General features: G+C 39.2%; 1 protein-coding gene across 1 annotated transcript in view; it reads left to right on the plus strand.

Annotated features, from left to right (window-relative positions):
• The first annotated feature begins 1,493 nt into the window (after positions 1-1,493).
• The window catches only part of si:dkey-9k7.3 (circularly permutated Ras protein 1), a 64,869-nt gene continuing 53,265 nt past the window's right edge, over positions 1,494-13,097 (plus strand). Inside the window, exon 1 of the mRNA XM_020514695.2 lies at positions 1,494-1,639. The gene's annotated coding sequence lies outside the window, so the exon portion shown is untranslated. The remainder of the gene's footprint in view (positions 1,640-13,097) is intronic.

The following is a 13,097-nucleotide window of genomic DNA, read 5'->3' on the forward strand; positions in this document are numbered from 1 at the left end:
CCCTGTTTCTTTGTGCTAAGCATGACTTGCATTGTCTTCCATACTCATGCTAGTTGTAAATGTGCACTGGAAGTGGAAAATGGATGTCACCACACCCAGAGAGGGCTGAATAAAGTAACTTATTCTGTTTGAGCACATGAATTCTACTTCTGAGCAAAATTAGGCTCTTCAAGGGGTAATTGCATTAATCAGGTGTTTTCACAGTACAGGCTTAGACATCTGTAATCATAGTACTCTGCATGTGAAATACATACAGCGTCCAATGGTGCAGGATACTAATCCTGGCCACAAGCAATCGTCAGCATCTCATTGTAGAGTGCAGATAGTCATATCCATGAAGCAGAATTAGCCACAGGAGACAGTCCATGATCACATAAGCTATACAAGGTCACAAACCTCTCACTTTGAATGGTAAGTATGCATGAACATGCTCTTATATGCAATGCTGCCTTTCTTGGGAGGGAGGTGGGAATACAAGGTGTCAGTAATTCTACTGCATTTACAACCTCCTGCTGTATTTGCATGATGTAGCTTTAGTGGCATTCATTGTAATAAGGTCCGTCTGTCAAAGGTCCAAGTAGAGGCATTCTATAGTCCTCTTGATAAGAGTCCCCTAGCACCATTGTATAGAGGAGGATGCTAAACTGTCGTATGTGTGTGATGCACCTGCTGACTGCTCACATTATTAAGGAGCAGTTCTGTTTCTGACATTCCCCACACAGGATCATTAGAACCATGACCAATAGATACAGCCACAGAATGGGTCATCATCGCTGTCTCTATGGTGTGGTCGAGGTCCCAATTGTTTGATTGTCCATCAATGCTTTCCCAGCATTTTAAAATCTGCTGGCAGACAAATTATTGTTGCTAGTAAATATGTATAATAATCTACTTTGTGAACTTTGCAGTGACTTTTTTCCAGCTGAGCAGCTGGGTGGGCCATGCCAAAAAGCATCAAAGTCAACCACATCATGTAGAACTGAAGTTGAATGTTAACCAGACTGGGTCAGGGTAGAGATTCCCTTTCCTCACAGGCATTAATGAACTTGATGACATTTTACAATAGTGATGTTCACCTAAATTTATTTAATTCTATTTCACATCATTGTCAAAGTAGGATTAAAAATCATGACCTCCAGGTCCCTAGCCCCGTATCACAAACATTAGGCCATCATACAGACAATCATAATAATTGCGATTATCCGTAACATAACTACAGATAAAACCATAAAATTCAACAAAGATAAACTCTGAATTTCAGTCACAACTAATTTCTTTCAGAGTTATTCAGTCTAAACTGGACCATTTGTTAAAGAAGCACCATCATTTCTGATTTTTGTCTTTCCGCTATGTATTTCCTGTTTATGTTTAACCTAGTGAAACCTTTCTCTCTCTGTTTCCTGCCATATCAGAACCATCTCTGCCTTTTTTGAATACAGTACATATTCTATCTCACAGTTAAAAATAGTTGCTGATGAAGGGGTGCAGATAGTAATAACTTATTTCCTGACTCAGTCACAGCATTCGGAACATTCAGATGTTAGTTGAGAAGTGTCCTCTTGAGTTGTGAGGTGAACATTTGGACAGGACTTTGGATTAAATCTCCTCATCCTTGAAGAAACCCTTCCTCATCTGTCAGGTACAGTTGTAATTTTCTATTGCCTGGGACAAGACTTGGTTCTTGCCTCATTTATGCACATACACTTACAACTGGGAAAGCAGATTGCGTTAGTAGTTTTTCAGCAGAGAAGTGTGCGACTACACTTGCAATGTACAATTATATGTATGAACGCTTTCATTCGTAACCACAGAAAATATGTAGAGACAGCATCTTAAGCATTTTTACATGGCTTCACTTTTAGAGAATGAGGTGGAAGCATTTTTATTAGAGAATGCTAAAGTGTAGAGAACATTATACTAAGGGAAGATGTTCAGGTAAGAAACCATGTACATGTTATGTACCTTAACATTGTAATTGTGTTTATGCTGATAATAACAATTTCTTTCAATATCACGTTAAGATGAGCTACAAATTGAAAACTTTATGCAATACGTTATAGAGTCATAGAATCATACAGCACAGAAACAGACCCTTCTGTCCAAACAGTCCATGTCGACCATAATCCCAAACTGAACTAATCACGTCTGCCTGCACTTGGCCCATATCCCTTCAAACCTTTCCTTTTGATTTACTTATACCAGTGTCTTTTAAATATTGTAATTGTACCCACATCCAACACTTCCTCTGGAAGTTCCTTCCACACACAAACCACTCTCTATGTAAGAAAGTTGCCCCTCATGTCTTTTTTTAATCTTTCTCCTCTCACCTTAAGATTATGCCCCCTAGTCTTGAAATTCCCCCAATCCGAGGGAAAAGACAAACAGAGTTCTGTTAATGGACCTTTTGGAGAGGCCCACTCATGGATGGCCCAGTTTTTTTAAATTTTTTTTTGTTCTTTTGAATTTTCCGTTAGCAAACAGGAAAGTTGTGTGTCGCTGACTAGGCATTGTGTAATGCCCATCCCTGGTATCCTGATCAGTTCTTACAAGTGAAAGGCTTGCTGCACTACTCACAGAAAGCAGTTAAGAATTAATAATATTGGTGTATGAACAGAGGCACATATAAGCCAAACCAAATAAGGAGGTCTGGTTTACTTCCTGAAGGACATCAGTAAACTGGTTTTCTCATGAAATTCTGGCAACTCAACAGCCAATTTTTCTTCACATTTCTCAATTTTTTTAAACTGACCTCAAAACCTCAAGCTGCCACGATGGAATTTAAAACTACGTATACTGTCCAGGCCACTCATTATTGGGGCAGTAATATAACTACTGAAGGTCTTCTGATGCAGTAGATAGTATCTCTGCCTTTGAGCTCAGGTTGGAAGATGTGTTCATCAAGTGGCCATGTTCTTTTAACACATGCCAATGGCAACCGGTGAGAGCAGGGGAGAATCCTGGTCAGCAATGTGATGGAAAGGATGTTGGAATCTCTGCAAACATTATCCATAACTCCAGACTAGAACATGCTTGCCACAGCAAATGGGACTTCCTGAGGGGACTGTAACACGTCATCACCAATATTGTGACTACACTACTATAACCTTGAATAATAAATCATGGTAGGCAGGAATCTTGAATGGACAAATTCAGGAGCAGTGTGTAGTGCTATTGGTTTACCAATGTGATGGCATTCAGGATCTGTCTCTTTGTGTTTCCCAAGATTGGCCAGGCTGATTGGCAAAGGTGGAAAATTACAAGAGCCATCCCATCATTGCATCCATAGTCCCATCAATAACCAACAGCTACTTCCAAAGGAGGAAGGGCCAAACAGCAGTCATAGTTCAAGAATCATTAATTGAGAAGCATAATTCACAAAGCATACAGCAATAAAAATGTGTCTAGTGTTATACAGGCTGCATTGTTTTTTTTAAAATCTGTTTTACATGAGAAATTATAGGATGACCAATATGCAGTCATATCTGTAATTTTAGGATTAAGGATTACTTTAGAGTATTACAGTGAGGCTGTGTATGAAAAGGATTGTCATTCAATGGCTTCTGCTGCAATTAGGTTTCTTTGTATTTGATTGGTTGGATCTTAGCATTAATTCCTGATGTATTTAAACAATCCAGCCTGATTTAGATTAATAAAGGCCAAACATTTTTAAGATCAAAAATTTAGCCGTTGACTCAACAATCATATCCCTTTGTGACTGGTCAAGTCAACATATCCCTTCTCATCATATCTTTAACTTCTTTAATCTTGACAAAGTAATCTGTTTGCCTCATGAACCTATTTACGCTTCAGTGAGTTTCCAACTTATTGCACAATTTTATTTTAGTCAAAATGTTGCACTGTATTTTCCTTTTTACATCTAACTTCCTAATTTCTATTGAATACGAATAGTTATTTGAGTCCTTCACTAAATAGGAATATAGGTGCAGAAATATTCCATATAGCTCCTCAAGCTTGGTCCACCATTTAAAAAGATCACAGGTGAGCTTCGATAAAATCTTCACTTCCTCTGCATTGGTTGTGATGGCATCCTAGACTAATACACAGACTAATTGGGCCAACATTTACACGGGTAACACTAACTGAATTAGCCATGATCTGTTGAGATGGTAGTTCTAATAATGAAAACTTTTAAATGCAGCTAACCTTTCCAACTATTTTTCCCACATCTCTCAATTCACTCAGTGCCCAAAAGCTATTGATATTAGCCTTAAATATACTCATTAATTGAGCATGCGCAGTCAAGTAGAAAATTCCAAAAGATTCACATCCCTCTGAGCGAAAAAATAACTCATCATCTTAGTTTTAATTGGTTGATTGCTTAATCCTGAGACTATGACCTCTAGCTCCAGACTCTCCTGCCAAGGTAAAAAACATCTGAGCAATATCCTCTAAATTTTTTATACATTTCAATTAGATCAAGTCTCATTCTTCTAAACTCCAGATAACACAGGCCAATTTCTGTTCTTGGGCATCGGTAAACCTTTGTTGTATGCCCTCTAAAGTCACTATATCTTTCCTTAAGTAAAGAAACCAAAACTGTGGACAATAATCCAGACGCCCCACATAATAGCAGCAATATTTCCTTGATCTTATACTCCAACCCCTTCAGGTAAAGGCTGACATGTTATTTGTCTTCCTAATTGTTTGCAATGCCTGCAAATTAGCTTTCTTATACATGGATGTCTAATTACCTTTGAAAAACAACATCTGGTATATTTTTATCCTTAATAAATAGTCATTTTTTCTATTCATCATGCCATTCAACAGAACTCATGTTGCCCCCCATTATTCCCCATCTGTTCCCTTATTTTCACTCACTTAGTGCAGTGTAAACTCCTGTCCCATCCTTCTTTCCAATCTAACTGTGCTGTTAGCAAAAATAATAACTTACATTCATATCCTATCATCTAAGCCATTGATATAGGTTGTAAACAGCTGAGATCCAATTACTGAGCCTTACACCACTCCAGTAGTTATACCTTGCCACCTGAAAATAATCATTTATTTCTACTCTCTGTTTTCTGTCCATTAACAAATGCTTCAATCAGTTTAATATTTTGCCTGCAATCATGTATTAATTTCTTTACATGAAATCATAGCAAATATCATCTGAAAATCAAGATATGGCTCCACATTACTCTCAAGCTCAATGTTATATTCAATCATATTATGATCATTCTTCTCAAGACCAGTTTTAAACATGTGTGCTGTGGTGATTGAAACCTTTACATCTACGAGAAAATTACTAAATAATCATGTTTCAACATGCAATACAAAACTGAAATATACCGTTCCCTATTAAGTTATTAAGTCATTTTCTTATCTCTGTTGTAATTTTAAAATATGGACTGATGACATTTTTTGTTTTGCCAGAAGATCCTAAGTAATAAACTTTACCTCTGTTATACCCTATTTAGCAATGCTAATTGAATACTGGTTTATTTACAACTTATATTTAACTGGAATTACTATGACAAATAACTTAGTAAAATACAGTCTTGCTCCACATATTTTCTGATCTGCAGGTGTTATGGGGGTGGAGCTATTTTTAACATTTAATTTCTTCCTTGTAAAAATCTGAAGCTGCGCTGCTGCTATTTTATATCTGTGGTATTAGTCATATAAGGAAATGGCAATCACTGTATCCTTCATCTGAGATAGTAGGGGTAAGTCCACAAAATCCTAAGCATCAGTTCTGAGGAAGGGTCACTGAACCTGAAAAGTTAACTCTGATTTCTCTCCACAGTTGCTGCCAGAGTTGTTGAGCCTTTCCAGCAATTTCTGTATTTGTTTCTTATTTCCAGCATCCACAGTTCTTTTGGTTTTTAATCCTAAGCATTATTCCTCTCTGTCACCAGTACATAGTGATAACATTGTGCACCACTTAAATGATGCACTGGAGCATCATATCCACACCACCTGACAAACTTAGAACAACAAGGCAGAACATACATGGGAACACTATCACCTGCAAGTTTTCCTCCAAGTTACACACCATTCTGACTTGCCGTTTCTTCACTGTTGCTGGAACTTCGAAATCCTAGAAGTCTCCCTAATAACACTGTATCTACATCATATGGACTTCAGCAGTTCAAGAAGGTGGTTCAAGGGCAACAAATGATGAGCAAGAAACACTGGCCTTGCCAGTGACACTGACATCCCATGAAAGGATACAAAAGCAATTGATAATAGTTCTCACAAACAGTTTAACCTGAGAACTCATGGGTATGCCTGTGATTTCCTGTCAGTGCTGCTTCCAACTGGAAATTCCACATCACAGAACCTGTCCAGACAGAGGGAGCTGTAAGTGCTGGAGATCTACAGTTTAAAAATACAAGAGGTTAGAAATATACAAAAGGACTGATTTCACAAATACCCACTACTGGCAGAAAGGTTTTAATCCCCACAGAACATATGTTTAAAACTGGTCCTAGCAGCGCAAATAGCAACAAAAAATTGGTTAACATTTCACATTGTGCGATATGAGATAATGTTGCATATTGTCAGTATTGCTGTGCTCAGTTGGGTGCTATCATGCTAACGATTGTTTAAAGTTGAACTGGTATGTTCACAACTTCAACACCCTCTTTGACCCCATGTTTCATATCCTGTCCTTCACTAAAGCTGCCTTCTCTATCAGCACAAAGTCAGTCACGTAATTTAACTGCTACTTAGCTTGATGTAAAATTGTCCAGCTAAGGCATAGACTGAATAATTCTGGTGATCAGCTTATGATGGAAGATAAAGAAGAAAATTTACAGAAGTCAAAAAACACAAAGGCTGAGAAACCTACATTCCTACGTTGATTCCTAGTATGAAAATTTACCTTCTGGTTAGCAGATACTTTCAAAAGAAACAAGACAGAACTGTAGATTGACATTTTGTTCATGATGACAGTTCACACCTCGAACTAAATCCTAACGTTTCGTCACAGACTTTAAACACTGTCTGCTATGAAATCTTCAGCTATGCCTTTCTATCCTCCAGACTTCATTATTCTACTGAAATAACAAGGTGTAGAGCTGGATGAACACAGCAGGCCTAGCAGCATCAGAGGAGCAGGAAAGCTGGCGTTTCGGGTCTAGACACAGCTGGCCTGCTGTGTTCAGCAAGCTCTACACCTTGTTATCTCAGATTCTCCAGCATCGTCAGTTCCTACTATCTCTGATTCATTATTCTACTGTTCTCTTTGTCTACCGTTTTTCATACTTCAAAACCTCAGGTCATCCTACACCCATCTTCCTGCATCCTGTACCAAGTCCTGTTAGCTTCTGGCCTGTTGTACGGGCACTTTCTCAAAAGCCTCCACCACACTGTTGCATCCTAACACCAAGGGCATATTTCTTTATCTCTAAAAGCCAGTTACCAATTTGCCTCCTACATGACCTCTAATTCTGTCACCACTTTGCAGTTTACATCACATTTACCCATTCCATCTCCAAACTCATCTCTGCCATGAAGCCAATCTCCTGCTCCTGCTGTCTCATTTGTAGCCACCATTGTAATAAAAGCGGACGAAACCTTGGCACTTTTCCAAAGCAGAACTGGAAAGCCATGGCATATTCATCATCAAGACTACTTGCATCTATTTCCACAACATTATCTGCTTCACCATATTATGATCAACCCCCTTTTATTCCTCCCTTTTTCATTGGTATTTCTCCACTGAACCCATTGTCAACCTTCTGTTTCTCAACTTTAAAATTCCACTTCCAACATCTTGGCCCTCAGAACATCCTATTTTTCCATTGCTGATGTACATTAGTTTTCTTGTTCCATTCATATCTTTACATTTTTTTTATGTCCTTCCCCATCTTCTATAACCTCTTCAAGGGTTAAAACTCCTCCTAGATTCTATGGAGCTGACTCTGATCTCTAATCCATCTGTGCTTCTCACTGGCTGTAGAGCTTCTGGCCTCTTCAGACTTATTTTCCTGAATTCGCTGCTGAAAACTCACAAATTCTTCACTTCACCCTTTATCTTCAAATACATTGTCAGAATCCATCCTTACAAATAGAGTTCCAGTCAATTCTCCTCGATGTCATGCCAAAGTTTGGTATCTTTTCATATTGTTTCTCCTTTCCTTCATTCTCTACTCAACCATGTAAAAGGCCTTATGATACTTTCTAGTGTAAGCATCAAATGATGGTACTACTCGAGAGGTCAGGTAGCATGTATGGCAAGAGGGTGAAAATATTTCATGTCTGTGAACCTCCATCAGATGTAATATCATAGAACCCCTACAGTGTGGAAACAGGCCATTTGGCCCAACAAGTCCACATTGCTCCTCTGAAGAGCATCCCACCCAGACCTGTTCCCTGACTTCCCATGTCTAACCCAAACATCCATGGGCACTATAGCATGGCCTACCTGCACATCTTTGGACTGTGGGAGGAAACCGGAGCACCCAGAGGAAACTCACACAGACATAGGGAGAATGTGCAAACTCCACACAAGTAGTTGCCTGATGCTGGAATTGAACCTGGGTCCCTGGTACTGTGAGGTAGCAGTGCTAACCACTGAGCCACTGTGCCGCTAACATTTAGTGTTAATTTCTGTGTTGAAGTAATTGTTGCATACTATTGGGCGTTGCATGGTACCATTAGGTACTACCAGTCATTTTTGCATGTTGTTATATGCCTTCTGTATTTTGTGCAGCATTGTTGCTGCTATTATGCCCTGTAAGATACCATTGTGTATTTCTGAATATGGCTTTGCACTCTTGGACATGGTTGTGTAACGTAAGTTGTTTGGACACTGCTGCATGCTGCTGCATGTTGTTGAACGTTAGCATGCCCTGCTGAGTGGTGGTCTGTATTCTTGGATAATGTTGTGTGATGTTGGATACCACTGAATGTTGTTGCCTACTGTTGTGTACTTTTGAGTCTTTTTGAATACTGTCAGTGATCTTATTTACAACAGAATACTGTTGGGTATGTTAGCTACTGTTGGATGTTTTTATACTACTGTGCAGTATTGGTACTGATGCAATCTATTGGATATTGTTCTAACTGCATTTTCCCTTACTAGTCTAGTTTGGCCTTATATATTAGAGGGTCGTTACTATCCCAATTGAGCTTCAACTAATGTACAGAGCAAAACTGAACATGATCTGAATGAAGTACAACTTCATCTGCCAATAATTATTTCGTACACACAATCTACTGAAGTGATGCTACTTTGGTTCAGTTTTCAATTATGCATCAAGTACAAATTGATTTATTTGATTTTGTCCTCACTTGCCTTTGCCTGTTGAGATAATACCAACTGAGAGGTCACATTCGAAATGGCTTCCAGTTGTCTCCAACAAGTAAATAATGAGCGAGAGGACATGAAGAGATGGGACTGGGAAGCCAGGGGATGGAGGAGGTCAAGAGTGGGATCCTGCTAATTGTCTTTCCCTAATCTCATCATGAGTTACTTCTTCAGAACTTTGGACATCCTGATTTCTGAGTCTGAGAGTGAACTAAAACAAAAAAAGTAATAATCATTTCCAAGCTCATAACCAAATCAATATGTCACAATAATGAAAATTGCAATACAAATCATCAACGTCCCTCTATAAACCCAAATTCTACATGATGTGGTAATCTCTTACCATTTAAGTGGGAAAAGGACAAATTAATGCCGGAAAATAAAATGCCCAGTCAATGTCAAAAAGAGAATAGGTTTGCATTACAGGTGAGAGACAAAACATCTGTGAAAAACCTTTATTTTTGTCTCGCTTAAGTGACCTGTTATACATTTCTAGAATTTCTTGATTACATTTTTGAATTCACACAACTTGTGTTACTTTTTTTTTAAACTTGATGACCTGTTTTTCAAATATTATCATTAATCAGCAGACAGTGAATCAGCCTATAGTCTAATCTAAAGATTGGCATATCTGACCATGCAATACACCCTCAGTACTGCGTTAAAGAATCAGGCAATCATGTGCTCATGCTAACTTGGAGTAAGGTTTGAACCAACAATCTCTGCCTTCAGGAAAGAAAGCCTTACCACCTGTGCCAAAATTTCCTCTGATACAATGATTTACTTTGATGACATATTTTAAATAAATACCTGCTCCATGGTGCTTTGGCAGTATTTAGCTTGGAGCTGCTTCATTTTTTGATGATATTTTTGGTTAATGCCTCAAATTTTCCAGCAACAATTTCTTTAAAACTAAGGGTGAGCTGCCAGAAGACTGGAGGGTAGCTAATGTGGTGCCATTATTTAAGAAAGGTGGTAAGGAACAGCCAGGGAACTATAGACTAGTGAGCCTGCCTCAGTGGTAGGTAAGTTGTTGGAGGGGATTTGGAGAGATAGGTTCTATATGTATTTGGAAAGGCGAGGACTGATTAGGGATAGTCAACACGGCTTTGTGCGTGGGGAATCGTGTCTCACTAACTTGATTGAGTTTTTTTGAAGAAGTGACAAAGAAGATTGATGAAGGCTGAGTGGTGAACATCGTCTATATGGACTTCTGCAAGGCGTTTGATAAGGTTCCGCATGGTAGATAAGGTTAGATCACATGGAATCCAGGCAGAGCTAGCCATTTGCGTACAAAATTGCCTTGAAGGTAGGAGACAGAGGGTGGTTGTGGAGGGTTGTTTTTCGGATTGGAAGCCTGTAATCAGCAGTGTGCTGCAAGGATCCACTGGTGGTGGGTCCACTGCTTTGATCAGATGGGCCAGTGGGCTGAGGAGTGGCAGATGGAGTTTAATTTAGATAAATGTAAGGAATTTTGGAAAAGCAAATCAGGGCAGGACTTACACATTTCATGATAAGGTCCTGGGGAGTGTTGCCGAATAAAGACACCCTGATGTGCAGGTTCATTGTTCCTTGTAAGCGGAGTAACAGGTAGACAGGGTAGTGAAGAACGTGTTTGGTACTCTTGTCTTTATTGGTCAGTGCATTGAGTATAGGAGTTATGTTGCGACTATACAGGGCATTGCTTAGTCAATACAATGTGGAGCTGGAGAAACACAGCAGGTCAGGCAGCATTGGAGGAGCAGGAAGTTGACGTTTCGGGTCGGGACCCTTCATCAGCAATCTGATAAGTCCCAACCTGAAACGTCGACTTTTCTGCTCCTGCGATGCTGCCTGACCTGCTGTGTTCCTCCAGCTCCACACTGTATTGACTCAGCATCTGCAATTCTTTTTATCTCCCAGCACATTGCTTAGGCCACTTTTGGAATACTGCATTCAATTCTGGTCTCCCTGCTACAGGAATAATGTTGTTAAACTCCAGTGGGTGCAGAGAAGATTTACAAGGATGTTGCCAGGGTTGGAGGGTTTGAGCTATAGGCAGAGGCTGAATAGGCTGGGGCTATTTTCCCTGGAGTGTCGGAGGCTGAGGGGTGACCTTATAGAGGTTTATAAAATCATGAGGGGAATGAATAGTGTGAATAGCCAAAGTCTTTTTCCCAGGATAGGGGAGTCCAAAACTAGAGGACATAGGTTTAAGGTGAGAGGGGAAAGATATGAAAGGGACCTAAGGGGCAATTATTTCACACAGAAGGTATTGTAGGTATAGAATGAGCTGGCAGAGGAAGTGGTAGAGGCTGGTACAATTGCAATATTTGAAAGGCACCTGGATGGGTATATGAATAGGAAGGGTTTAGGGAAATATGGGCCAAATACTGGCAGATGGTAATAGTTTAATTTAATATATCTAGCTGCCATGAATGAGTTGGATCGGAGGGTCTGTTTCCGTTTTGTACAACTCTATGACTTAATGACTCATCACAGGCGCACAAGAAGTGTTTGCATATGGCATTTTAAGAAAAATTTTTAGTGTTTTTATTAAACTGAGGACATCTAAGAAACTTATTAAGAAAATTGTGAATAGCTGTTCAGACCCTGAGGGATCAAGTGATAAAAAGAGGTGATGGTGCAAAGCAAGCAATGAAATAAAGATTCGTCTACAACTGCCTTCAAAAATTAAACAAATCAAACAAATTAAGAAGGGGTCAGAGTTCAAGATCTGAAATAGTTGAACTTGATGTTGAGTTTGTAAGGCTATAAAGTGCGTAACTGAAAGAAAAGGTGATATTCTGCCCTGTGCTTAAGTTGAACCTATTTAAAACATTTGTAAGTGGGCGAGGACGGAGGTCAAAGTGGGAGTGAGATGGAAAGTTATATGTCATTTAGTTGAGATAGAAGCCCAGAAACAGGTTTGCAAACCAAACAGAGTTGTTTTGCTAAGTGGTCACCCAAAATGCATTTAGTCTTTGTGGAGGAGACTACATCGTGAGCATGAATTACAGGTTATTAAATTAAAAGAAGTGCAAAGTAAATAATCTTTTCACCTGGAAGGAGCTTGGGGCTTGGACAATTAAAGACTCAAATTAAACCTGCTGCCAATAGTGAATGTTAATATTCAATAGTGTAAGTATGCTTTTAATGACATGTTAATTGAATGTCCCAGAAAACAACTTAATCTCTTTCTGGATGTATAAATTATCCTTTCAGATTTAAACAGTTTTAACTTTAAAATGTTTTTATTTCTTACTTTTCCTTTAATTATTTTCTTTCTCTCTTAATTCAATCTTTTATTCCCCTTTCATTTATCTTCCCACATGGACTGGCAGATGGAGTTTAATTTAGATAAATGTGAGATGCTGCATGTTGGAAAGGCAAATCAAGGCAGGACTTATACACTTAATGGTAAGGTCCTAGGGAGTGGTGCTGAACAAACAGGCCCAGGAGTGCATGTTCATAGTTCCTTGAAAGCAGAGTCCCAGGCAGACAGGACAGTGAAAAAGGTATTTGGTATGCTTTCCTTTATTGATCAGAGCATTAAGTATAGGAGTTGGGAGGTCATATTGTGGCTGTACAGGACAGTGGTTAGGCCACTTTTGGAGTACTACGTTCAATTCTGGTCTCCGTACTATAGGAAAGATGTTAACCTTGAAACGGTTAAGAAAAGATTTACAAGGATGTTGTTGGGTTTGGAGGGTTTGAGCTATAGGCTGGGGCCGTTTTCCCTGGAGCGTCAGAAGCTGAAAGGTGACCTCATAGAGGTTTATAAAATCATAAGGGGTATGAATTGGGTAAATAGACAAGGTCTTTTCCCTGGGGTGAAGGA

The sequence above is a fragment of the Rhincodon typus genome, chromosome 17 (assembly GCF_021869965.1).
Source record: "Rhincodon typus isolate 14 chromosome 17, sRhiTyp1.1, whole genome shotgun sequence".
Lineage (NCBI taxonomy): Eukaryota > Metazoa > Chordata > Chondrichthyes > Orectolobiformes > Rhincodontidae > Rhincodon > Rhincodon typus.